General features: G+C 32.3%; 2 pseudogenes; both read right to left on the bottom strand.

Moving 5' to 3' along the window:
• Window positions 1–679: 679 nt before the first annotated feature.
• LOC149062199 (uncharacterized) lies at window positions 680–9,519 on the bottom strand (annotated as a pseudogene).
• A 126-nt stretch (window positions 9,520–9,645) lies between these two features.
• Window positions 9,646–12,811, bottom strand: LOC149062198 (uncharacterized; annotated as a pseudogene).
• Window positions 12,812–27,807: the final 14,996 nt, after the last annotated feature.

Here is a 27,807-nt window from a genome sequence, read left to right as displayed (position 1 = left end):
AAAAACTAAGTACAAATTATGCCGGTGTGCTGATGCCAGTGACTGATGTTCTCTTAGATTGTTTACTATAATGTAATATTACAAAAACTTTAGCCACAGCAACGCGTGGCCGGGTATAATATACAAACATGCCCGATAAACCAATAGCAACCACTATATAATACACTACTTATTATTATTTTAATCTGCAACAATAAACTAAATTTTTTATAATTTAGTTTGTTTTTTTCTAGACAGATGGCGCCACTGTTGTATTTTTGACATACAGATTTCCTACATTTCGGGTGGATTTTCATAAAATATTCTTTCATAATAACCTTGTCCTATCAGTAACCAATAGTAACTATATGTCATACAATAAGTTTACCATATGTTTCCATTTTATATAAGAACAACTCATCCTCTTTGGATCTGCATCCTATAGAACCGTAACAACTAAAAATATTTAGTATATTTTTTGGCCGAAAGAGGGCGCCACTACTTTGATTCTGTTTTTGATTTTGTATGAACTTTATACTTTTTTTTTATTGACAAAAGTGTTACTATAACCTTCAGCGGAGTGTCGGGTTTCAGCCAAAAAAAATTTCAACCAAATCGGTTCAGTAGTTTTCTCGGTTAGCGCGGTCTAAGAAAAACCCTTACAATTTTATATAATAGTATAGATAAATGATAATATCAATCAAAGAGAGTGATTTTTTTTTTGTTTCTTTTCCTCTCTGAATTTTGCATTTGCCATGAAGAATTTCATTGGTTTTAATATTTATTGATCTATGCAGTTACGATGCTTTTGTACACTTCTTACATTTTCTAAAATATTAAGTATATTTTGTTTTATTAATATAAGCAGTACAATACAATATTGTATAATATATTGTAAAAACATCTGTGTTCTATTGTATATATTATCAAAATGGTTCAAGTTAATATAAAATTAATTAATAACTATTCTTATCTAAAACATAAAACCAGTTCTTTCTTATTCTTATTATATTATGTTGCCAAATTGCCAATCCTTATTAGTTTTTTTAAGTTTTAGTAATTATACAGTGAATGTTTATAGAAAAAGGTATATGAGTGTAAGAAAGAACATGAGGTTTTGTTCTGTTGAATGTCGAGAGTGGACTGTATATTTTTGTATGAAAAAAGTGAAACAGTATGACATCTAATCAAAAAAAATGAGCGCGTACTAGCTACTATAAAATATAACCATAACCTTAAAATTATATAGTTAATAAAACTGATATAAAGTACATGATAAGATATGATAATAAGTAATAACAAGGTTTTATCAAACACCGCCCACCTTGAGCAATAGTCTCAAAACAATAACATAATATGAAACATATAAATGAGCTTAAAAAAAATTAACAAAACATAATACTTTATATAATACATGTTACATAATATTTAATATAAATGTAGGAACTCAATGTTCAATAGGAAGTTTGACTAGTTTTGTAATAGGACGTATGAGTTCAGTTTTTGAGGTGCGTATGCGTACAACTCGTACATGATTGTCCGCAGGATCGGGAAACACTTCGACTACACGCGCCATGGGCCATTGAGTAGAAGGTGTTCCAGTGTCACGTAGTATGACTATATCGCCTACAGCCAAATCATCTTGAGGTTTGCGCCATTTGGATCGTTGTTGTAGATTATTCAGATAAGTATTTGACCACTGTTTCCAATAAGTCTGGGTGATTCTTTGTAAAATGTTCCAGCGCTTTCGATGGTTGACAATAGGCCCGATGTCGTCTTCAGGAACAGCTAACAGTGGACGTCCAATAATGAAGTGGCCGGGTGTCAATACAGTACCGTCAACAAGTGCACACAAAGGTCGACTATTCAATATAGCTTCTATTTGACAACATACTGTATTGAGTTCTTCAAAGGTAAATACAATGTTTCCCATGTTTTTATAGAGGATGACTTTAGTACTTTTTATATTAGCCTCCCATAAACCACCATGATGTGGGGATGCTGGTGGGTTGAAATGCCAATTTATGTTATTAGAAACACAATGTGTAGTTATTGATTTTTGAAATTCATTATTGGAAAGACAGTTATACAGAACCTTTAATTTATTATTTGCACCCACAAAGTTAGTACCGTTGTCAGAATAGATGTCAGATGGACACCCACGACGACTAACAAAGCGTTTGAGAGTGGCAATAAATCCCTCCGTAGTTAGGTCACTCACCACTTCCAGGTGTATTGATTTTGTTGTCATACACACAAATAGTGCGATGTATGACTTTGTAACTGTGCGTGTACGTACTCCAACAGGTTTGGTTGTTATTGGCCCAGCAAAGTCAACTCCAACTCGAGCGAAGACAGGAGCCATGGTAACACGAGCTGCCGGGAGATCAGCCATGATTTGTTGACACAGTTCCTTTTGAGAACGTACACATGGTATACAGTCATGTATGACTTTCTTGATGGTGCTGCGACAGTGAATCAACCAATATTTTTGTCGAATCACTGACATAGTTACTTCGAGACTAGAATGTAAGTAATATAAGTGAACATGTTTTATAATTAAATATACATATGGATGATTTTTAGGTAACAAAATCGGATACTTCTGACCATAAGATATGTTAGCATGCCGAAGTCTTCCACCAACGCGCAGCAAACCTTCATTATCAATGAAAGGATCAAGACTAGCTAACACACTATTTGTCGCAACTGGTTTGGATGACTTGATTCGTTTCATTTCATCGCTAAATGCATAGTGTTGTGCAATACGGATCCAGAAAAGTACTCCTTGTTTATATTCTGGCACAGTAATATGTCCTGACAGCCGCTTTGGTGTTTTGCAATTGTAACAAAACCGATAGATGTAAGCAGCTATGCGGTTGAGGCGTTCATAATTTGAGCATTTCATCAATAGGTCTTGCCCTATTGGATCAATATTGCCCAACAGTGATACAGTGATAGTAGGTAAATGTTTTAACTCTTCAGTTGCATCTGAAACCGTTTTAGTTTTTGAATTGACATTTGGCCACTTATCCTTTTCAGACAGCCAGCTGGGTCCATGCCACCACAAATGGTCATTTACGAGTTGATCACCAGAAGCTCCTCTGGATGCCAGGTCAGCAGGGTTGTCTGCAGAACGTACATGTCGCCATTCAGCTCTCGGAACTAATGACTGTATTTGACTCACTCGGTTGGATACAAAAGTGGTCCATTTGTTGGCGTCACTTTGTATCCACTGTAATGTGACTGTGGAGTCTGTCCACATTGTTATTGTATCAATTTTTAATTGGAATGATTCCATCAATGAGTGCATCAGTTGTGCTAATAATGTAGCACCACATAATTCCAGTCTAGGTATGGTAATCCTTTTTAATGGTGCAACCCTTGTTTTTGACACCAGTAAATGTCCAGTGTTATTTGAAACGATATAGATAGCAGCTGCATATGCACGTTCAGAGCTGTCGGAGAATCCATGTAAGAAGCAACCTTGTTGGCAATCTAAGATGTTACCAACATGGCGTGGGATTTCAAAATGTTGTAAATGGTTATATGATGTCCGATGAGCGATCCAATGTTCAAGTAGTTGGTTAGGCACAGGATCATCCCACTCGGTACCAGTCTGCCACAATTGTTGCATGAGTATCTTGGCGACGATTATAAGTGGCGCAAGCCATCCACATGGGTCATAAGTGCGTGCAATTTCACTTAATAATTCGCGTTTAGTGATGCGTTCCAAACATGGTAGAGGTTCTACTTTAAATGAAAAGGTATCTCTTATAGTGTTCCATGAAACTCCCAACACAGACACACTGTTTTGCTCGGGCATTGAGATCTGCAACGATTGGTGTTCAGCTGGAATATTTTCTAAAAGGGTTGGTGTATTGCTGGCCCACTTTCTCAAATCAAACCCACCTTGATGAAGAAGGTCAATCAACTGCTGTATTTGGGCTTTAGCATCATTGATGTCGTTACATCCTGACATGACTTCATCAACGTAGAAGTCATTCTTAAGTATTGTGGATCCTTCTGGATAATTCACTTGTTCATCAACAGCTAGTTGAGCTAGTGTACGGAGAGCATGATACGGAGAAGTTATTAAACCATAGGTGACAGTTTTCAATTTGAACTGTTCTATTGGTTCTGATGGGTGATTTCGCCACACAATGCCTTGATAACACTGATCATTGGAGTGTATATTTATTTGTCGAAACATCTGACGTATGTCAGCAGTGTAAACATATCTGTGCATTCGAAATCTAGTGATAATTCTTACAATGTCTCTTTGTAGCTTAGGACCTCGATGTAACATGTCGTTTAATGATTTTCCATTACAGATGAGAGCAGATCCATCGAATACAACTCTCAATTTGGTAGTGACGCTTGAGGGACGTGAAACATGATGATGAGGTAGAAAGATGACCGGACTGTCTTCAGTGGGTTGCACAGGTTCCATGTGATTTTGTCGAAGATAGTCAATCATGAACTCACGATACTGGTTGTACACCGACGGATTTCGAATAAGAGACCTCTCCACCTGAGCTAATCTTCGTACAGCAATGTCATATGAACTGTTCATAGAATGTGGAGTCTCCTTAAACGGCAATCGAACAACATAACGTCCATTTTCGTTGCGTTTAAATGTTTTAAGAAAGTGCTCTTCACAGAGTTGATCTTCCTTTGACATAATTGTCACTCTAGGCACTTCTTCTATATTCCAGAAATTTTCAATTTGTTTCTCAAGTTGCTGATACGTGGTACAACATGTAATAACATTTGTAGTAATATTTGCGAGATCATCTTTTATTATTTTGCTACTGCAACCCGCCACGATCCAACCAAACCTTGAATTCTGTAATATAGGAGTACCCTTTGGTCCAACATGTTTGCCATCTTGAAGAATATCATAAAAGAATTCAGCTCCTATGAGCATGTCAATTTTTCCTGGTAAATGGAATGTAGGGTCGGCCAATTGTATGCCTTGTAAATGATGCCAGTTTGATGTGTCCAGTTTGTCGACAGGTAAGTTAACAGTAATACGTGGTGTTACCAAGCCAGTGATTTGATACTGCTTGTGGTTTAAGCGGGACGTCACTGTGCACTCGGCCATCTCGGTAACAGTCGTCTCTGCTGAAGAGATACCGTTGACAATCACACGTGTTTTTGTTCTGTTAATACCTAGGTCTGTTATCAAAGACGATGTGACAAAATGTGATTGTGATCCAGAATCTAGTAGTGCTCGGCATAACACTGTTCGACCATTCTTGCCACTCACATGTACTAATACTGTTGATAATACGACATTCTGAGACGTGGTAGGGTGTGCCGCTCCTAGATGAGATGTTGTACTTAGAAATCCATGCTCCTTTTCCTGATCACTTGTAGTATTTTCACCCTCTGGTGTATTGACCCTTTTTATGTCCAAATGTAATAGTGTATGGTGTTTTAAACCACAGTTTTTACAAGTCTTTTCATTTGTGCACTGATTCGCACCATGTGTTGTGCGCAAACAATTAAAACATATTTTTGCCTTTTTTGCTAAATTCAATCTTTCACTGGGTTTCGACTTCATAAACGTATTGCACTTGTAAATGATGTGGTTCTGTGTACATATTGAACACTGATTGTTGGTTTGACTATCAGTAGCCAAATGCGCTGTAGTTCTAACGAACTGTTTTGTCTTACCAGCATTGATAACATTACTTACAGTGCTTGGTTTGTATTGTAACATATTCAAGGCTTGTAATCGATTCTCAATAAATCTCTTAAGTTTTGTCCATGTAGGTATTTCAGGATAAGACGCAGACTCGATTTCCCAACATCTTCTTACTTCTGTAGGCAAACGTGTCGCAACGATGCCGATGATGATAGCATCCCACTTGTCTACTGGTTGTTGTAGTACTGATAGCGCTCTTAAATGTTTGTTTGTGCTGTCAAGTAATGACTTTAGGCCCACGGCGGTTTCCGTTTGATGAACGGTTTGTGTCAGTAGTTGTTGAACATGGCTCTGTACAATTAGGCGTTCGTTGTTGTACCTATTTAGTAAGAGTGTCCACGCTTCTAGGTAATTGTCCCCAATAGTTGCCATTGATTCGATGATTTGAGCTGCTGCACCTTTCAGGCTCGACTTGAGGTAGTACATCTTACGTGTGTTGTCGATAGAGGAGTTAGAATGGATGATGGAGATAAATTGGTCTTTAAATGGATACCAATCATCGAAATCCCCTTCAAATGTAGGTATATTAATCGGTGGCAGTCTAAGTGTATTGTTAGAGTTTTCACTTTTTTCAGACACGCTTGTCGCAGCTGTCCGTTCATGTAACCGACCTGTTAATTTACCCTTAGCTTTAACATAGTAGTCACTGACCGTTTCTAAATCCTCTATGAGCTTGTCGATCTCCTCGTCGTTGGCTTCCACTATTTTCAAATCGTAGGCTTCGTTGTACTTACTGAAAGCATCTTCCAGTAAGTTCAACTGAAGTTGAGCTTCCTCATCTGTATAGCGATTAACCACGTCTTCGGTCAGCTTCTCTCGTTTTTTCAGAATGAGTTTGCCTTTGTTTTTGAGCGTCTTAAGATCCATTGTGAATGTATATTACCACGATGCGAATGTGTTATAGGCGAAGGAAACGATAACTACGCGAGCGTAACTACACGTACGGAACTAAACATTTCGAGCGCCGCATGTAAATTTACTTGTGTAATTCTGCAGGTATCGAACGCACTTGTGTACGAGTCGATGCGAATGGATGTAAAAACTGAAGGATCCGGCCCGAAGGACCATTAGTGTTTATAGAAAAAGGTATATGAGTGTAAGAAAGAACATGAGGTTTTGTTCTGTTGAATGTCGAGAGTGGACTGTATATTTTTGTATGAAAAAAGTGAAACAGTATGACATCTAATCAAAAAAAATGAGCGCGTACTAGCTACTATAAAATATAACCATAACCTTAAAATTATATAGTTAATAAAACTGATATAAAGTACATGATAAGATATGATAATAAGTAATAACAAGGTTTTATCAAACAGTGAATACAATTTGTAATTTAAATGGGTAGGTATATCATAATAAATATATTAAAAAAGAAATAAACCAAATCATTTAAACTTCATAATGTAAATAAAATATAACTAAATTGCATAATTAATTCATTTTAAAAGATTTGTACATTTAGAAATAATTGAATAGCTATATACCTATTAAAAATGTATTATATTATGTAATTAAATATTAAGGTTCATTATTAATATTTAATTAACATATTATTGTATGATATTAATTAAAAAATTAAGTTGTAATTGTATATATTTAAGGTATTAGCAGGAGCATGATTTCATTAATATACTGCAGTAAAATATATGTGTTATCGGCTTGCATACCAATACCGTACCATATGAGAAAACTTCAATATTAAGCCTTTTCTTTTGGATAATTCTATTTATGTTACTCTTTATCATACTTAACATAGCAGTTCTGACACATATTATTGTATAAACAGTATTTAGTATATAACGTATTATAAACTAGAAACATACAACTAAAAAAAAATTACCAAATATGATTGAACAGGAAATAAGCGTAGAAAATACCATTTTATGTTTTTGTCCTGCATATGAAAATTGTGATAATAAATTATTATGAAACATTTTGGACATTATTTGACGTGTCATATCTGAGACGTTATCACGTTCTAATCTACTCAAGTAATTTACCTGCAAAATAATAAAACTATTAATTATGTTTTACTAAAATTATAATTCAATTTATACAAAAATTATTTAAGATTTATAAAACCCACCAGTTTCTGTCGAAATTCAATGTCACTTAATTTTTCTTCAAATATATTAAGCTCATCAATACTTGTCATTGGGAATTTATATATACTTTCATTGACTAAACAATTTAAGTCTTTAGAAAAAGATTTATTTTGATTTGTATGTAAATCACTCAACATATTTTCAATCCTATCAATCTTTATCATATAATTTTTCATATCGTACTTTATGTTTGTAATGGAACGAGTCAAATTTATTAAAATATTTTTTAAACCTGAAAAATTATTATCAATTTTCATTTTATATGAATTTAACAAATTTTAGTTATGTTTTTGAATAATATACAAATTATTTATTTATTGTATTACCATCATTAGTATAAGGACTACAATAAGACATAGGTGACGCGTTAAAATCAGCTAGAGTAGTAGTAACGCCATCAATATTGTGATCATTAATTTGGCGGTTTCTTGTAGGAGACTTAAGCACATTTGTATTTATGATTTCTTAAAGTACAAAATTAATATAAGGAAACTTTTTTTGATTCATATAGATTAGCAAATGTAAGTTTGATTTTACCAAAATGTTTTGGAGATTGACTGACACGGTGATTACTATCACAATTCCTATTAACTTTTTGCAACATTGAATCAAAATTTAGTTTTCTTTTTGACGACTTAGTGGAACTTAAATTATTATCATCAGTTACTTTCCATGTTCCTGACGATGGTGAGTTTAAATTAATAATATTTGAGCTTTGAGCTTAGTCCTATAATAAAAATATAATAATAATAATGACAAATATATATATATATATATATATATAGTTAGCATAAACAACAGCTAATGGTGTTTCTAGTTTTTATGTATGTTAATTTAAATGTAATACTATAATTACCATCATGAAATAGCTTTTGAGAAGGCGATCGATAAATATTGCTTTTATACATGTTTTTTTGCTTATTATCACTCATTAGTTTTACTTCAAAATGTTTTACAGGAGACTTCTTTATACCTAACAAAGTTGAGTAAGGTTAATTAAATGAATATATATATATATTACCGTTAAAATAAATAATAATTGTAATTTATTCATATCTTACATGAATTCATATTCGGAGGAATAAATGTACGGTCAGCATCAGAGTCATCAAAATCTGAATTGTCTAAAAAAAAATTATAAATTCAACATTATATTATAATAACTATGTTTAATTTTACTTTCATTGTATACCTGTATCAGAAATTAATTTGGAAGGACTAAATATTTTTGACGGTTTTATACACGCGGAAAGATTTTTTCTTTTTTTTTTTAAATGAAAACCATAATCATTATCATCATCAATTATTTTGCATCGAAGTTTTCTAGTTTCTTTATTTTCATTTTTTGATAAATCTGAGGTAAATGTAGCTTTACTACATTTGGTTTTGGCATCTTTTAAATTTGCTGAAAACATTTTAAATAGTAATATTATAATTAACAAACTATGAATAGAAATAGACCTTATATTAATTAGACAATTTTTATTGCAAATTAACAACTATTTCATTTGAATATTTTTACTTACCAATATCTTTTGCTAAAATACGAACATCATACCAATTGAAATCTAATGTATTAGGATTTGTTTTTTTCTCAATCTGTTTTTTTGGATCAAGATGTCTATGTGGCCAAGCACAAGTAATTCCATATTTTGACAGCCAATGAGATGGTACAACTTCAACTGCATTTTCTTTTTTGAATATAACTATGTGATAAGTCATACTTATACTAAATGTACAAAATATATAACTGTAAACATAAAATTAAACTAATTTAGGTTAAATAGGTTTAAAAAAAAAAAAAATTAAACTAGGTGTCTTCAAAAATTGTTTTTTTTTTTCAAAAGTTTAATCATCATTAATTGAATGAATAATAGGCAAAGCTATTTTTTCATTAAATTTTTCCAATAACATAACCTTTTTTTAAAAATTTTTCATTGGAATCCAACATAGCTCATTAGATAAATTATCAACAATATAAATATTAAAAATATCTGAGTTAAGTGGTTGTACATAAAATGGTCTTTTAGATTGGAATATTTTCCCAATAAAAACTATTTCATTAGTATCTTTAGTATGAGCAATGTTTAAGACTTTCATCATATTATTGTCTATAGTTAATATAAATTGATCAGCTATACATGTTGTTTTGATTTTTGTGTTAAGTAAATGAACAATTTTAAATTGTGGTGCTATTAAATCATTTAACATAGGCCCATTTGTGTGTTCATTTTTAAAAACAATTTCTGTGTTGGTGTTTTTTTGAGTGTTTATATTTTTTTGTTCATAGAATCTTTTAATAATTTGTTGTAATGGTTTATCATGTTTTTTAATCATTTTTTTAAGGGACTTCATATAATTTTCAAAAGGAAATGCGCTTATGTTGTCGAGAGGGCCAAAATGGGTATAGTCATCGGAGATATGTAAAAGCCCATGAACATTATGCGAGATAAAATGCCTGCCATAGAGATTTTCAAAATTTTGAACAAAATATTCTAGCAAAATCTATGTATTTTTTTTTTCATATTATCTGTTAATAATATAGTCATGGCTATGTTAAGTGCCATGAATTGCATATAACAGTTGCTGTTTATGTTGTCTTTGAAAACGACCTGTCCAGTATACAAAAGGATTTGTCGCAGTTCTGTAGCCTTAAATCTTGGCAATTCATTTAAGACCCTGGGTTTTCGGGAAAAATCACAAGGAACACTCTTTTTAAATGATACCAGTTGGTCTGATATTATTTTTACAACAGAATTAGGTATTCGGACATTCAATGGTCCCTTGTTCATCCATAATTGAATTAATTTTTTCATAATTCCTATGCAAACAAGATGCATGTAATCTAATGCAAATGTATCTACAATATTTACACCAGGTAAATCTGATAAAATAGAGATTGTGTTCCCAACATGATGTTCTTCATACTTCATATTAATGTAGTCATCATGTGTGCGTTTTTTTTCACTACTTGCTGTGTATGGAGAACATGACCTATTTTTCAAATACTCTCCTTCTTCTATGCACCGGGTGTATGAATCATAACCACTGTGACCTTTGACTTTTAGAACAAACGATTTAGCAGGGGCATCAAGTGAAAATCCATCGATAATAAATTTGAAAAATATTCCATTAATACTAACTCCATTTGTCAACAACTCTTTAGCTTCAACAAAAAATTGTTTTAAATATAAATTAGAATCTTCAGGCTTCTCATGGCCCCAGTATATACCAATTGGAAACACAGAATTCTTGAATGGGCGTATATAAGCCAAAATGGGCATAATTGACTTGCACTGCTTTTAGATATAGGCAAGCCATCAATGCCAATAACTATTTTGATAACATCAATATTATTTGATGAAATAAATTTAAAATGTTCCAGAATAGCTGATCTCAAACCAAAATGGTAATATAAACCAGGGTTTATTGTAGTTAAGCACTGTGTTTCATTTATTTTTCTGGTATCTAAAATACTACGTGAATCATTAGGAAGTTGTGATAATGTTGGAATTTTTTTTTAAATAACCAATAATCCATCCAAAGCATTATGATTAATATTAAAATTGACTGCCCATTGGCATAAATTATGCTTGAATAAATCACATTCATTAATAGTTTCAATTGGTTCATTAAATGTATTATTCTCAGGAAACTATAAAAAAAAAAACTTGTTTAAAAACTGAATATTTTATTTACATTTAAAAAGATCCCCCTGTAGAAAATATACTAAAAATATATTGAAAATGGTCGGGTAGGGCTATCTTGTCGTATGCGCTCTACCATAGATTGCTGTCTACCTGCAATTACGGCACGCTTGTCGTATGCGCTCTACTACCTAATTTATCTTTACTATCGTAACAAGATTGGCACATTTGATGCGTTTCTGAGAGACATGACAAGTTTTTTAACTACCTATAATTATTATATTTATTTTATTTTATTTTTCTGATTATTTTTCAAAAAAGACGAGACGATGACAAACGGTCTTATATAAATATTATATAGCATTTTATACAATACATTATAATTTATAATTGTTTGCAACATTTGATATGGTATAACATTTGACTCATAGGTTAATTATTTATTTAATTTTACGTGTTATTTTTTTTTATTTCTTATATTGACTATAATATGGTTTACGTGTATATTATTATTTTTTACTTTATGATTTCATTTATATTATAATAATTTTATTTTTCAATCTATAAATTGTAATCGTAATCCGTGCCGGCCTATAAAATATTATAAACTTACTCAAAATTATCTAAAATGCAATGTTTGTCGGAATAAAATAAATCTAAAAATCCGATTTCCAAATTTTCCTATAGTTCCACTTATCTGTATATACAATTAATGCTTGTACTTATCACCTGTGTATGCATGTATGGTGTAATAAAAATAATAATTTTTTATATTACTTATTAGAGTGGTAAAAACGGTAGAGCGCATCCTACTGCAGTCGTAATGTCGCCGGTAGAGCGCACACGACAAGATAGCTTCGGGTAGAATAGGTAAATAAACAAATTTAAAAACTATAGAATACATTTTTTTATCATTTCATATAACGTTTATAAGACTCAAATTTAATTTTAAGATTGGCAATTGAACTTATAAAATAGTATATAATGTAATTTTCATTTTCATTAATAACTACAGGGATAGAAAAATGGTATATTTAATGCCAAAAAAATAGACGTAGGTTAATTATTGGAGACTCCATCCTAATATGATTATAATATGATTCATTTACATTACAAAATGTTATTTCAGGACTGAAAAAAAAATTTTCTTCAATATTTTGTTCATAATCATTACATATTGGAGTACTGATTTGTTCATAGTATTTGTCATCTGGATTATAAGCAATAAAATCATCATTGGAATTCACATTCGCTTCTTTACAATAAGTACGTTGTCTTTTCTTTTGCAATTTTGAAAAGTTAAGATCAAACTGCATAGATTCTAGCTCTTTCTTAACTCTTCTTCTTTTTGTTCTTTCACTTGTCATAGTTTAAACAAGATTTTCAATTCTATGTTTCAACAAACCATAATCAAATAAGATAGGTATGTATATGCAGCTAAAGATAATTTTTGAATATCATATTATCATCCAAGTACCCTACATCATATATTTAAACATTGGTGATATCAAAGAATTTACATAATTATATAGTTTATTATTTATGTTTGAAAAATTTACTATAGTTTGGCTTTGGCTCCCCCCCCCCCCCCATTTAAAAATCATATTCAGCTATCAACATACAATACTATACTAACATTTATTTAAAGCTTAAGAATTATAGATAGATAAGTAGGTAATTTAAAAGTTGTGCAGTTAAAATAATATAAATTAAATATTTGAAGTAGACAATTCAGCAATTAATAAATAAATAATAATAAATTTTATTTCAATTTCATTTCACAAATATATAAAGAGAAAAATAAAAATACATAACAATATGAAAGTTTGAAATGATGATGACTCCAAAAAGCAAAGCTTGTGAAGGAGACACAGAGTTCTATACTTAAATACATAGTTGTCAAAATTATAACTAAAACCTGTTTAAATATAATAATAATATAATATAATAGTGTACAGTATATAAGTAAAAAGCTAAAAAAGAAATAAAGAAAAGAACAAAGCATAACAAAGAACATAACATAACAAGTAAATAAACTATTATATAATTAAAGAATTACTAATTTTAAATACATAATATAGTATCCTATATATATCTTAATTTTACAATAGAGATCTAACTAAAGCACTAATATATTTTTTGTAGCTATTAAAACTATTATAGTTGCTGATGTTAATACCTAATCTATTACAAATTTCGATGCTAATATAAAAAGGGACTCTTTTACCAAATTCTGTACTACACTTTCTTAGTCTAAAAACATTATTTTCAATTTGATGAGTATCATAACTATGTGTAAAAGAAACTGCACCACGCTTCAGATGATATAAATTTAGCAAAATTTCCTTAGCGTGTAGTTGTTTTAGCGTTATTAGATTATAATGTTTATAAAGTATATCAGTACTTTTTCTATAAGGTTTATTAAATGAAATTCTTATCAAGGAATTTATTGTAGTTTCTAATGTTTTTAAGTGTACTTCATATGCACCACCCCACGCAGATATTCCATAAGAATAAATCGATTGAGCTAGCATACGCATTGTGCTTGGTAATAAGAATCTACTAAGTACTTCGAATTTACTGAACATACATCTAACTTTTTTAATTAATTCATTAATGTGCAAGTTCCACTTTAAGAATCTATCAAAAACTATTCCAAGGTATTTAACTGAGTTGGCGGATTTTAAAGTGGTACAGTTACAGGTAGTATTAATAGTTAGACGGCCTATACAATTTGAATCATGTATTTTGATACATTCATAAACATTAAACATATTAGCCTTAGAAATCGAAAAAGGGATACAGGTAGTTTTATTAAAATTTATCTCCAGAAAGTTTGCAATAAACCATTTGTTAATAACTGACAACATAGTTGATTTGGAGATTAAATTTGATTCATCTCGATCACTTACTATAAGCGTAGTGTCATCAGCAAACCAAAAAATTTGAGCTTCACAATTTAAAAGAAGTAAATCATTAATATAAATAATGAATAACAGTGGACCAAGTACTGTACCCTGTGGAACACCATACTTAACACTCTTATAGTTACTAAAAACATTGTTTACTCGAACTTGTTGATGACAATTTGTTAGAAATCTCTCAATTAAGTTTTTGGCAACACCTCTAATACCATATTTGTTTAATTTGGAAAGTAAAATTTCATGATTTACACAATCAAACGCTTTTTTGACATCTAAAAAAATGCCAAGTACTTTATTTCCATCATCTAACTTGTTATTAATACAGCTAACAAGAGTTTGCACAGGTTTAGAAGTGCCTTTATTATTTCTAAAACCAAATTGATTATGAGAAAAAACAAATGATTTCTCTAGAAAATTATTCAACCTAGTTTTAATACATTTTTCCAAAATTTTCGACAGTGTAAAAGTTAATGAGATGGGGCGATAGTTTGAGCAAACATTTTTATCTCCACTTTTAAATAATGGAACTATAAGAGTTTGTTTAAAAATATTCGGGAAGGATCCCGTAACAAGTGCTAAATTGAAAATATGCTCCAAGGGAATCAGTATGTAATCCGATATTTGTTTTAAGATAAAATTAGATAATCCATTTCTGTTAAACGAGGTTTTATCTTTACTATTTAAAATATAATTTTTAATTTCCTCTTTGGTTATGGGCTCAAGGAACAGAGAATTTGGATTATTGACAGTAGTTAGATATTTCAAATGATCTGTTTTATTGGTTTTAAGGCTACTAGCAACGTTTTCACCCACATTTGCAAAAAAAGTATTAAATTCATTGGCTATGTCTTGATTATTACATTATTGTATTTGTTTAGTAAAGTAGTTATAATAATTTGTTTATTATTTTTAGTTTTATCTAATGATTCATTAATTACCTCCCAAACCATTTTTGGGTTTCCTTTTTTTTCATTAATTTTATTTAAATAATACAAATTTTTCGCTACTTTTATTACATTTGTTAGTATATTCCTATATTTTTTATACTCAAGTTTCAAATTGATATTAAATGGTTGTTTTTTTAATTTATTAAAAAGTTTATCTCTATGATGTATAGAGATAACAAGGCCAGAAGTAATCCAATTTTTAATTTAACTTTTTTATTAGTGTAGTGAACTATTTTATCAGATTTTGATGAGTTGATAAGTTATCAAGAATATCGAAAAACGTACTAACAGATAAATTGACATCTCGGATATTTAAAACATCTGTCCATTTTTCATATAAAGTTAATATAATATAATCAATTAAGTAAGGCTATAATTTAAAAAGTGTATTCAACTTAACACACACGTTTTATGATAACCCTTGTTAGAATGTTCTTTGAAATCAACTATTGCATTTCTCCAATTATCATATTTTTTTTTTACTAATGCACCTAAGTTTTGTCCGTTATTTTCATTAGATTTAGAAAAGGCTACACAAATTCGACAAAATGCTCCATTTTCTTTTTCTGAGTATACCAACCAAGGGAATTTTAATAGCCATGAATATTGGAACTTTAAATATTTTGGTTTATTTTGAACTGTATATAGTTTTTGTGGGAATTTATAAGATATAGTTGGCATCCAAATTTTTGTCATAACAATTAAGATATCTTCATTCGATAACATACGGTTAGTATAAAACCCAATATCATAATTATTACTGTAATTGGTGTCTTCGGTTAAAGAACCATTAATTGTGTCATTTGTATCTAAGCTTAAAGTACGACAAATTTTGACAGATTCAATCGAGTTTACTGGCGAGGATGCTCGTTTATTCGTAGAAGTATCGTTGTTGGGCGTTAACTTAAAAAAAGAAGTTATCGATTCTTGCTTTTTTTGTGCCATTTTTAGTAATTTTACAACACTGAAATTAATGAATAGTTTTTAAGCTCAAATGAATGTTACAAAAATCAAAATGAAAACATACTTCATTGATTCGTTATTTCTATGATTCTTATAAATAAATAATAATAATAATTTAATTTATTTGAATAAATAGGTACTTACGTTATTCAGTAATCACCTGACACAGCGGAGGCACGTACAGCATGACGGTCGACGAAAAAATAAATGACTATAATACCATAATAGTGTAATAGTATTATTATTGTCTTATCGATTATAAAGTATATATAATAATAATATTATACTAGTATTTATTTTCAATGTCATTATTAATAGTGTAAGCCGTAAGGCATAATTCTCTAATCTGATAAACTGTAAACTTGATTTAAAAATAAACTATATACGTTCACAATATTTTCGTTGTTATTGTATTTTCGCTGCGGTCTGCGGGTATTTTTATTATCGTAATTCGTAATGACCCGGTAAAATTCAAATAATTTCTGGATATATAATATAATAAAATAAGTATAGTATACTATAAAATAAATGATAATACCAATGTCCAATATATTAGAACTTTTTTTTTAAAGTCGGGGGGTGTCCAGACATGGAGGACAACCCCCCCCCCCAAATACGGCACTGGTATAGATACTTACGGAATGTTGATGTCATTCGCAATATTGTTGTTTTTAGCTCTTAAACATTTCATGCGTAAACGGTTTTGAAGTTTACTAATTGGTTTCTTTGCAACCAGTTGTTTAACATACATTTTTTTAAAATTATTTGAATTAAAATAATTAAAAAAGAAAAAAATAATATCAAAACGCCAAATAAAATAAAACAAAATAACGTAGGTACTAACTACTAAGGTCTAAAGTAGTAAATACTATTTAAATATAATTTTCTTGTCTTATAGGTCTGAATTCATATTTTATACTCGTAAGACAAATGAAGCTAGAAATTTATAAGACTAGTCTCTACGAGACTACGATAATCAACCGATCGATAATCGAATGTAATTCGGTTTAATAATTCTAAATTAAGCCTTTTTAATGAGAATAATATACAAATATGTTATTTATACGCCACTGTATTGTGTATACATAATAAAATTATTTGTAAAAGAAATAATCATAATATTATATTATAAATTATCTCTTGATTTAAATATATTATATCATTATAATCTATAAACTTTATTAGACTATAATATAACGAGTTATTCGTTCCTACGAACCATACATTGTTGATGGAATTATTATAATTAGCCCGCCCGCCCGCCCGCCGTACAAAATTAAACTTATTTTGTCGTCTTTCCGAAAACATAGATAACATTGTGCATGAACATCGGACACAATTATTATGCAGTAGTTCGCGCGCAAACAATACATTCAGCTGCCTGCCTTGCAATAGTGGTGGTGGAGTGAAGAGTCTATTACTCTAGTAGTACCCGTAACTGTCGTTCACATACTAGAGCAGCACTTATTTACGCTGTATACGTGGTGTACATTTTTCAATTTCAAAAAACATGTTTATCGCCAAACTGTATTTCTCTTTACCTATTTATTGTAGACTTAAAATTAACGTATCATTAAAAAGAGTAGAACTTTATCTATTATCTCTCGTCGGTATTTTTCAATAACTTTAATACAACGTCCACAATTGATGATAAAGTTTTTGACTTTTTTTGTTTCTTAACGGCTGATTTTCAGGATAAAAAATTGAGATAAAGATAAAATCCGACGAGAGATAATAGATAAAGTTCTCCTCTTTTTAATGACATATTAATTTTAAGTTTACAACAAATAGGTGAAGAGAAAAATAGTTTGGCGAAGAGCATGTTTTAGTAACAATTTTCGGGTGTATAGCATCCTCTTAAGATATATACTTTCGTCAACAATATGTTTACGAAATCGTTAATAGTCAGTGCTGTTGCGTTAGGCACAGTTGGGTTAGTTGGAATGTACACATATATTTATGGAAGCGATCGAACAGAAGAACTGCACGTGTAAAGAGAAGAGACGATTTAAAGGTATACAAATTATAATTATGTCAGATATATTCAAATATAATATTTATAAGTACTGTGATAATGCAATAATTATTATAATTTACTGGTGGCGAGAAAAGAAAGAGGCAAGTTATTGAATTTATCCGCTGGCACAAAATTTCCGATCTTAGATATTATGGAATATTATGGCGCGATGAACCCTATGAACGATGTGTGAAAATTCAATGTAGGTACCTGTTTGTAAAATATAATAGATTCGAAATAAATTGTGATTAATTAATAATATTACTTAATATTATTGCACTTATATAGTTACATTGTTGATATAAAAAATAATTTTGTTGACAATGCTTCTTCGGTTAGGTTAGGTCGAGTTACGATTTTACGAAAACGAATTTATATTAATTATAGGAAGTTCCATTGGATATTTAGAACACTATTCTTGGTCTGCATTTATTAATTAACCATGATCATGATTTTATAATATTATTAAATATTAATAACTCGTATAGTGTAAATGTGTAATATATTAAAATAATAGTACCTATAATAATTATAATTAGTATAACCATCTCATTTTAAGCCTACAGTACTCCCTCGTTAACACGAACACGACGGGACCACAAAATAACCTGTTCGTGTTAAAACAATTTGTGTAAACCGATAGGTTTAACACGAATTTGTTCGTGTTATCAGAGAAGGTTAAATCTAATACGCTATTTTATACTCAAATAAATTTTTTTATTTATTTAATCTTCAAAATATTTTTTTTTTTTTTTAAATTTTACAAATGCACATACACAATCTATACAATTTTCACAATCAGCGTATACGATAAGAATTTAAAAAAAACATGGATTGCTTGATGAAGAAGCCACCCATTAGTGGCACTTACTTACTTGATATTTAGGGTGATTGTGGGATATTTAATTTAAATGGTCACGGCACCATTTCCTTTTGAGTCTACGTTGAGGATTTCCAGGGAGTGAAAAGGTATGTAGCTCTTTTATTAATGGGTTAGGGTGATTTTCAAGTTTGTCAAAGAAACGTTTGTAAAATAGTTTCACTTCAGTTACAACAGGTAGAATACCTAGATCTTGGTGGAGAGTTACATTAGAGACGTAGAAGGGAGCGTTAGTGATTTTTCTGAGGGTAATATTCTGAAAGACTTGAATTTTATTTAGATTTGATTTTTTGGCAGATCCCCAGAGTTGTAACCCGTATGTCCATATTGGCTTAAGGAGAGTTTTATATACAAGTAGTTTTGTTTTTAAGTTAGTAAATTTATTTTTTGATAAAATTGTTTTTAGCGATCTAGATCGAGCGTTAAGGATTAATCTCTTAGCTCTTATATGCTAGTTCCAAGTTAATTTTTGGTCAAGGATTAATCCTAAATATTTAACAGCATTGAGTGATGGGATAGGTATGTTATTAATTGAAACATTTGGGCATTGACCGTGTCTAAGGGTAAAAGTTGTATGAACTGACTTGCTGTGATTTACTTTTACTCGCCATTTTTCATACCATTCGGATTGTAAATTTAAATGAGACTGTAAATTAGTAGAGGCTATAATTGGATCGCTGTGAATTGAAAAAATTACTTTATCATCTGCGTAGTCGGCAACAGAGGTGTTTGGGGTTGTTGGCTGATCAGAGGCATAAATGTTAAAGAGCCAGGGGGAAAAGATTGCTCCTTGAGGTACACCGGCGAAAATCGGGGTTATATTTGAAGTTGATGAGCCATAACGTATTTGGAAGTGGCGATTTGTAAGGTAGGATTTAATTAAAAGAAAGAGCGGTGGGGGTAAACAATTGCGAAGTTTGAACAGAAGGCCCTCGTGCCATACTCGGTCGAAGGCTTGGGATATGTCTAAGAAGACAGCTGTGCAATAGCATTTTTTTTTCGAGAGATGTACTTATAGCATCAACCACTTTATGGACTTGGTGAATCGTGTTATGTTTAGCTCTAAAGCCAAATTGTGCAGGAGGAAGAATATTGTTTTCAAGTATATGAGGAGACAATCGTTTAAGAATTAGCCTTTCACAGATTTTTGAAAGGTATGGTAAGAGACTGATAGGTCTATACGAGTTCGGGATATCTGGAGGTTTTTCCGGCTTGGCAAACATGACTATTTGTGAAAATTTCCAGCTTAGTGGAAAATATGAAAGTCTTATGATTGCGTTATAAATATAGGTTAGGAGCACTATAGCCTTTTTTGGAAACCATTTAGCGACTTCCGATGTTATCAAATCGTAACCTGGAGATTTCTTACGAGAACACTTAATTATCATGTTTTTTACTTCGTTGGGTGTGAAGTATTTTAAAGGGCGAGCGGGTGGTAGTGGAGAGTTAAGATATCTTTCAACATTTTCTAAGTGTTGTGGAATGAGGATATCATTATGAGGTTGGAAGGTTTCATATAGATGAGATTGAAATACAGCGGATTTTTCGTCATCTGTGATAGCTAAAGTATTGTCTGCATTTTTTAGTGGGCACGATGGAGTTTTGTATTTTAGCATTCGCTTGGTTTCTTTCCAGAGACTACCATCTGTACTAGATAAGGATTGTAATTTTATGTTCGAATTCATTTGTTTTATGTTTAGCTAGAACCTTTTTCAGTGAATTGGCTAATTTATTATATGCTGATTTGTGGAATGGGAGCCGGGATGATTGGTATCTAGCTCTGGCTCTGCGTTTTTCAACTATAAGGCTCCGAATTTGTTCGGGAACGAGTTGGAAATTAGAATAAGTGTGAGGTGGTTTGTCTAATTTGGTAGCTGCCCAAGCAGCTGACTGTATGAGAGTGGTTAAATTATTTACAGCTTCGTCTATATCAAGATTAGATTTTAGTCTGACTTTAAGATTTACTTGTTCGTTTATTATATTTTGAAATTGTAAACGGTAAGTTTGAAGAGAAAATAATCTAGGTGCTTCAGTACGAGTTAATGGGGTTGCGGAAATGTTGAGTAGTACTGAAGAATGATCCGAATTTAGATCTAATATATTATTAACAGAACAGTGTAGTGATCACGTCGCCTACAGGTATCAGTAGTCAAGGATGATGGTTGGAAGGTGACTCTTGAGTTAATTACACAACGTAGAATTCTTCTTAATTAGATTAATTGTTTATTTATTGTGATAAAACATATATTTATTTATAACATGAAAGCTGAATGTAAGTTAAGTATTCTGAATGATAGAATAAATTCGGTTTGATTCGAATATTTTCTAAGTTCAGAATATTGTTTATAAGAAATTTTCTAAGTCCAATGAATTAAATTAAACAACAGACTGGCGTGAAGGTGCTCTGGCTAGTCTGGTCAAGTCGCGTCTGAATACAGGCCGTTTCGGGGTCCCTTATATAGTGCTACCCTCTACTCCCCATAGTCTACTTGCTCTTGTCGCTGTTCTCACGGATGTGGTAAAGTTATCTAGATTGACGGAAATGCCACTCGCCCACGTACGAGCTAAATGCGTATCCCATGCGGCTACAGACTTCGATAATTTATATTATTATTAACATTATTATTATTATGAAAAAATATACATTATAATAATACATTATGACATTGTTTCTTGTAACTTTTGTAATGATGCATAATCCCACATCCTGTGCATACCTATCAACGATCTTTCATAGTCGTCTAACCACATGATTACGTGTTGCCCTAACGTTAATGATTTCCACGAGATGCTTTCTCTCTTATAATTACAAAGTTGGTCGCATCCTACCCTATCTTGGTTCGGCTGGTACCTAGTTGACCGTGAACTAGACAATGCGGGACGCTAGTCCATAGCAACAGTATAAACTGCTAGGTATTTTAGCAACAAAGATATCCAGAATATCTGGTTTTTTTCTAAGGGATGAATGCCAGTAAGTGGGTTTTGGTGGAGAAAGTATATTAAAATTATTTATGTTGATAAAATTGTGCAAAACGACGCCACGAGGGTTGTTCGCGCGACAGCCCCAAGCATGATGCTTAGCATTGAAGTCCCCTCCTATACTAAAATTATTTTTAACTATGTTAAAAAAGTCAGTAAAGATGATATTAGTTATATTATGTCGGGGAGGAGAGTAGAAAGCTCCTATAGTAATTGGCATGCTGTTTAGTTTAATCAATATCATATAAGACTGTATATGATCATGGCAATAATTGGGGAGTGGTTGGAAATGAATAGTGGATTTGACGAAGATCGCTACACCACCATGTGCTGTGTTGTCTGGATGGTTAACTTTTAGTAAAATGTACCCAGGTATGTGGAAATTGGAATATTTAGTACAATGCGTTTCGGCAATGAGCGCAATGTCTATACGTCTGTGATATAATACATTTTGTAACTCGTTAATATGGTTTTTGAGGCCGTTAACATTAAATTGTAAAATTACAAGTGATTTGTTAGTGGCTAAGCTATTCATTTTTTTTATCTAATAAGCTGGAAATCACTTTAGTAAGTAATTTAATTAATGGGTTAATTAGGAGTTTGAATTCGTTTAGGAAACTTGACATTTGCGTATTAGGATCTATAGTTAGTGGAGGAGTATTTTGGGGGGGAGGTTGATTCTGAGTGGCTTGAGCATACGTTTGAGAATAAGTTGGATGATTGGGTGGAGTGTCAGTTGGTGGGTGGCCGTCTTTTACATTATTTGGATTTAACTTAAGATTATGTAGATTAAGATTATTTGTATTTGGTTTCTTACGGAGCTGGAGCTCTTTGTATGTTGAACAGCCCTTATAGTTCGCTGGATGGTTGCCGGAACAGAGGGCACATCCCATAGGATCTTGGCGTGAATTCGGACAGGCAGATGAGTGATGATTGTTTCCGCAGCGGACACAACGAGGCATATATCCGCAATATGCTTTGGTGTGACCATAAGCTTGGCAATTTTGACATTGGCTTATGATCTTAGGCTTGTGGGGCTCTTCGATTTTAATTTTTGTATGTAATAAGGAATCCAGTTGGTATATACCTTGTGAGAAGTCTGTGGGTTCTAAGTCGATGAAGAAGAGTGGAAGGGGGTGTTTATTGATTCGGTGTAATACTTGGGTAACTTGCTTTACTTCAAAAAGACGTACTTCCAGTTCACTTTTAATTAGTTCAGTCGGAGTAGAGGGATGTAGGTTGCGCAGAACTACGCGAGTTCGTTTATCTTCATTTAATTGATAAGTGTGGAACTCGGCTTTTTCTCTCCTTAGAAAATGCACTACAGTTCTATAAGAATCCGGGTTCAATGTTTGGATTTTTAATTTATCCGTAGTAGATTTGCAATAAAAATTATCGACGCCAATCAAATTGATTAATTCGGTACATAAGCCTGGGAAATCTTCTACTCCTTTAATAAATATTGGAGGGGGTGGCTTGTTTGCGGGATGAACAGAGACTGAAGTGGTGGACTGTGATTCATCGATGATAATAACTTCATTAGATGTTTCAGCTGCACTGAGTAATTCAAATCTGTTCGGTGAAGAGAACAGTTTTTTTTTGTGTTGCACTTTTGGAGATAATGCGGTATCAGAATTGGAGGAAGAGAGATTTCTTTTCTTTGTTTCGATCCATTTATCATTTGTTGAGTTATTACTCAATTTAGGCAAAGTTGTCATTGAACGCTTATTTGGTAATTGTTTATCTTTTTTGTCCTTAGTTGTCGAGCTCATATTTACCCAATTAATTTTAATTGGCGTATATCAGTTAAATTTTTATTATGATAGGAGCGCGAGTGTAATTGCAGGTCCAAAGGTCACCGCGAGTAACGGTGCCTTGGAATATTTATATCAGACACTGTACTATTTAGCGCACTTATATATAGTAATAATTATAATAAGTATAATATTAAACTTATAATATACTAAACTGGGTACTCCCTGTACACAAGGGGTCAGTGAGTTGAGCTGACGGCGCAGGGTTAGAGCTGTTTAAAAACCGCGTTGAGTAGTAGAAGATTACTCGTTACCAGTACCAGTAGACATTAGTGAGTCTAATGTTGAGAATAATTTAAATGTCAGTGACGGAGTAGAGAATATCACTCGACACTCATTGTCAAATATAAGTTGTGAGTCAACAGAAAAACTAGGATTCGATGACAATGACCAAAATTTGACGGTCAAAAATTCAGGTAAGGATCCCTGTGAAACTGAAAATGTAACAGTATTGAATTGCTGCACTAGAGAGTCTCATACAATTGACACGTCCTCAAAAGAAATACTGAAGAGAGATGTTAGGCGAAAACTAGATTTTAAAGTAAACTGTGACATGGAGTCAGAGATTTCAATGTGTACAGCGACAAAGCAACAAAATGAATCTTTTGAGAGTGACTGTGGAGTCTCCAAACTTGATTGGTCCGTACACCCTTTGAACGATAGTTTCCTTATATCTGGTGAAATTAAAATGATTGAAGAGAAAAATGACTCTTTGGTTGCTGATTTTTTTATATTACCACTTCAACTCCGATTAGATTAGAAGTAGACATTTCTACACAAAAATCATTTACACATTCAACGCAAGCCGTTGATTTTAAATATCGTAAAAGTTATGTTGACAGTAATAATTATTCTATGAAATCTATAGTGCTACCAAATGAGGTGGAGGTGATCGATGCTGTGACTCCAATCAAATTGCCTGATCCTATTGTCGCTTGTAGCACTCCTGACGCAGACGCAAAGCGCTTCCCAGGAATTCCAAAAACATATTTCCTTTGACAGTAAGTGGTGACCAAGAAAATAAAAAAGGAAAACGTTATAATTTTTCATTTCTTAATACTATAGAGGGAACTTTTGAGTTGTCCATAAGTGAATGGAATAAACTTGAAAAGTTGTCTAATGGACATGATAGATTTTCAAAAAATCTAAGAAATATGTTAATTAGAGATAAGTTTGTAACCGTTAATAACTCTTGTGTTCTGTCCATAAAAAGTGTTAATAAAAATAGTTGCGGTGAATTCACTAGCATTTATGGTTACTGCAGACACAATACTTGTAAAAATTTTAAGTTTGATTTTGAAAAAAAAACTGAAAGTGGGGTTAAGGTATATGTTCATAGCAATCAACTTAACTATAGCCACGGTGGGAAATTAAAAAACTTTCTAAGAGGACCAGAGCGAATGAGTTATCGAAAGGAGGCGGGCCACATAAAACCGTTGGCTTTGAGACAACAACATGTTATGAAATCTTCTCCAAGCAAGATTAAACGCGGGAACCTTCAACGAATAAGATCAATCAGCGTGTATAACAGAGTGTCACACGAGACGTTGAGTAAGTTGGATTTCGATAACGATGACAGGGTAGATATGGTACAAATGGCTTCTGAAAACTGAAGAATTTGTGAAATACGTATCAAACCCCCAAAGTTCCAACTTTGAATGTTACATTTTCAGTATGGTTTTGAATTAACTCAAGCCGGTCACTTTACATGTTGACGCGACGGGTACAGTCATAAGACCTACTACGTTAAAAAAAAAAACAAGAAAAACGTTTATTGTACTATGGGGCAGTAACACATGATGCCAGTTGCGGAATTTATAAGTACCGATCAATCGACAACAGCCATTTACAAATGGTTAGATATGCATTTAAACGGTTTGCAACTGAACACGGCTTTGACGTGTCAGATTTAATTGCGAATGTGACGAGTGATTTCTCTACGGCAATAATCACGGTGTATCCGAATTGGTTCCCGGGAAAAAGTATTTTCAATTTTCCTTCCTATTTTATACAGACTTAGGACTGTCTATATATTATGCAGGTATGGTTAAAAATTTGTCACGAATGTCATTAAAAAAAATAAAAAATAATACATATAATAATAATAATACAGTTTTTCAATTCGTCAATTTTTATTTTTTTATAAGTATAATAGTTAGGTATGTATTAATAAAAAAATAATAAGGTAAAAATTTGCAACAAACACTTTCCATCATGGCATTGTGTTAAATGAATATAAGGAATTGGTCGCCCGAAATCTCCGTCAATTGGGGTGCACAAATTTGGCCGAGATGAAACTTAACCTGAAGGACGAACAACCTGTAGTTTATCGTCCATACCGTTTATCATTTCACGAACGACAAAAGGTACGTGAACTAATCGAAGAATTAAAGGGTGCCAATATTGTCGAGGATAGCAGTTCTCCATACGCCAGTCCGATCGTGTTGGTGAAGAAGAAAACCGATGATGTTTGAATGTGCGTTGACTATAGGGAGCTCAACAAGAAGACTGTTCCGGACAAGTATCCATTACCACGTATTGATGACCAGCTGGACCGGTTATATGGTAACAATTTTTTTACTAGTTTAGATTTATTTAGCGGCTATTACCAAGTACCTATAAAAGACCCTTCCACGCGTGAAAAAACTTCTTTTATTACCCCAGACGGACACTATCAATTTAAACGAATGCCTTTCGGACCGACAAATTGTCCGGCAATTTTTTCACGGATGGTTAGTTTAGCATTAGGTAATCTTTTATTTTCAGTAGCACTAGCATATTTGGATGACATAATTATACCCAGTAAGGACGTAGGGGAGGGCATTGAAAAATTAAAACTTGTGTTAGAAGCGCTTAAGGACGCAGGTCTCACTATTAGATTAGAAAAATGCAGATTTTTTATGCGTAGGTTAGACTATTTGGGTTTTGAAATAAGTAGTAGTGGCATAGAACCAGAGAAAAGGAAAATTCTGGCAGTAGAAAACTTCCCCATACCGAAAAATGTAAGGGCAGTACGAGGGTTTGTAGGTTTAGTTAGTTTTTTCCGTCGGTTTATTAAGGGATTTTGCCCGACCAATTACGGATTTATTAGCTAAAAATACACCGTTCATTTGGGGAAAAGAACAGGAAAAATCGTTCGAAATATTAAAAAATGCACTAACTAACAAACCGATTTTGGCCATGTATAACCCAGAAGGATACACCGAGGTACATACCGACGCGTGTATAAATGGTGTGGCGGGTGTATTAATGCAAAGACAATTAGACGGAAAATTACATCCGGTTAGTTATTATAGTCGTAAAACGTCGAAGGAGGAGGCAAAATATCATTCTTACGAACTAGAGGCGTTAGCTATAGTATGTACGTTAGAGCGATTTAGAGTTTATTTAATAGGTATATATTTTATTATAAAAACTGATTGCAATAGTTTAAAATTATTGGCGGATAAAAGAGATTTAAATCCTAGAATAGGCCGGTGGTTCATGAAATTGTCCGAATATAATTACGGTATTGAGTATATGAGTGGGTCACAAAATTTGGTGTCGGATGCGTTAAGTAGAGGTCCGGTAGAGACAGCGATAGAGCCAGAGGTAGCCAGTTTACACGTCTTTAGTATAATAAATAAGACCGACTGGATCGCAGCGTTACAGCGGGACAGCGCCGAAGTTGCATCGATAATTTCCAAACTTGACGAAAAAGACGGTACAGTTGTAGATAAGTATGCTATGGAAGATGGACGACTATATCGCACTACGAAAGGTCGGTGGAGATTATATTTACCAGATGAATTACGTTATGATATTGTGCATGAGGCGCATAAGGACTTGTCACATTTGGG

The sequence above is a fragment of the Diuraphis noxia genome, unplaced genomic scaffold (assembly GCF_037042655.1).
Source record: "Diuraphis noxia isolate RWA-SAM2 unplaced genomic scaffold, SU_Dnox_SAM2 contig0001, whole genome shotgun sequence".
Taxonomy (NCBI): Eukaryota; Metazoa; Arthropoda; class Insecta; order Hemiptera; family Aphididae; genus Diuraphis; species Diuraphis noxia.
This window is presented reverse-complemented; position numbering and strand designations above follow the sequence as displayed.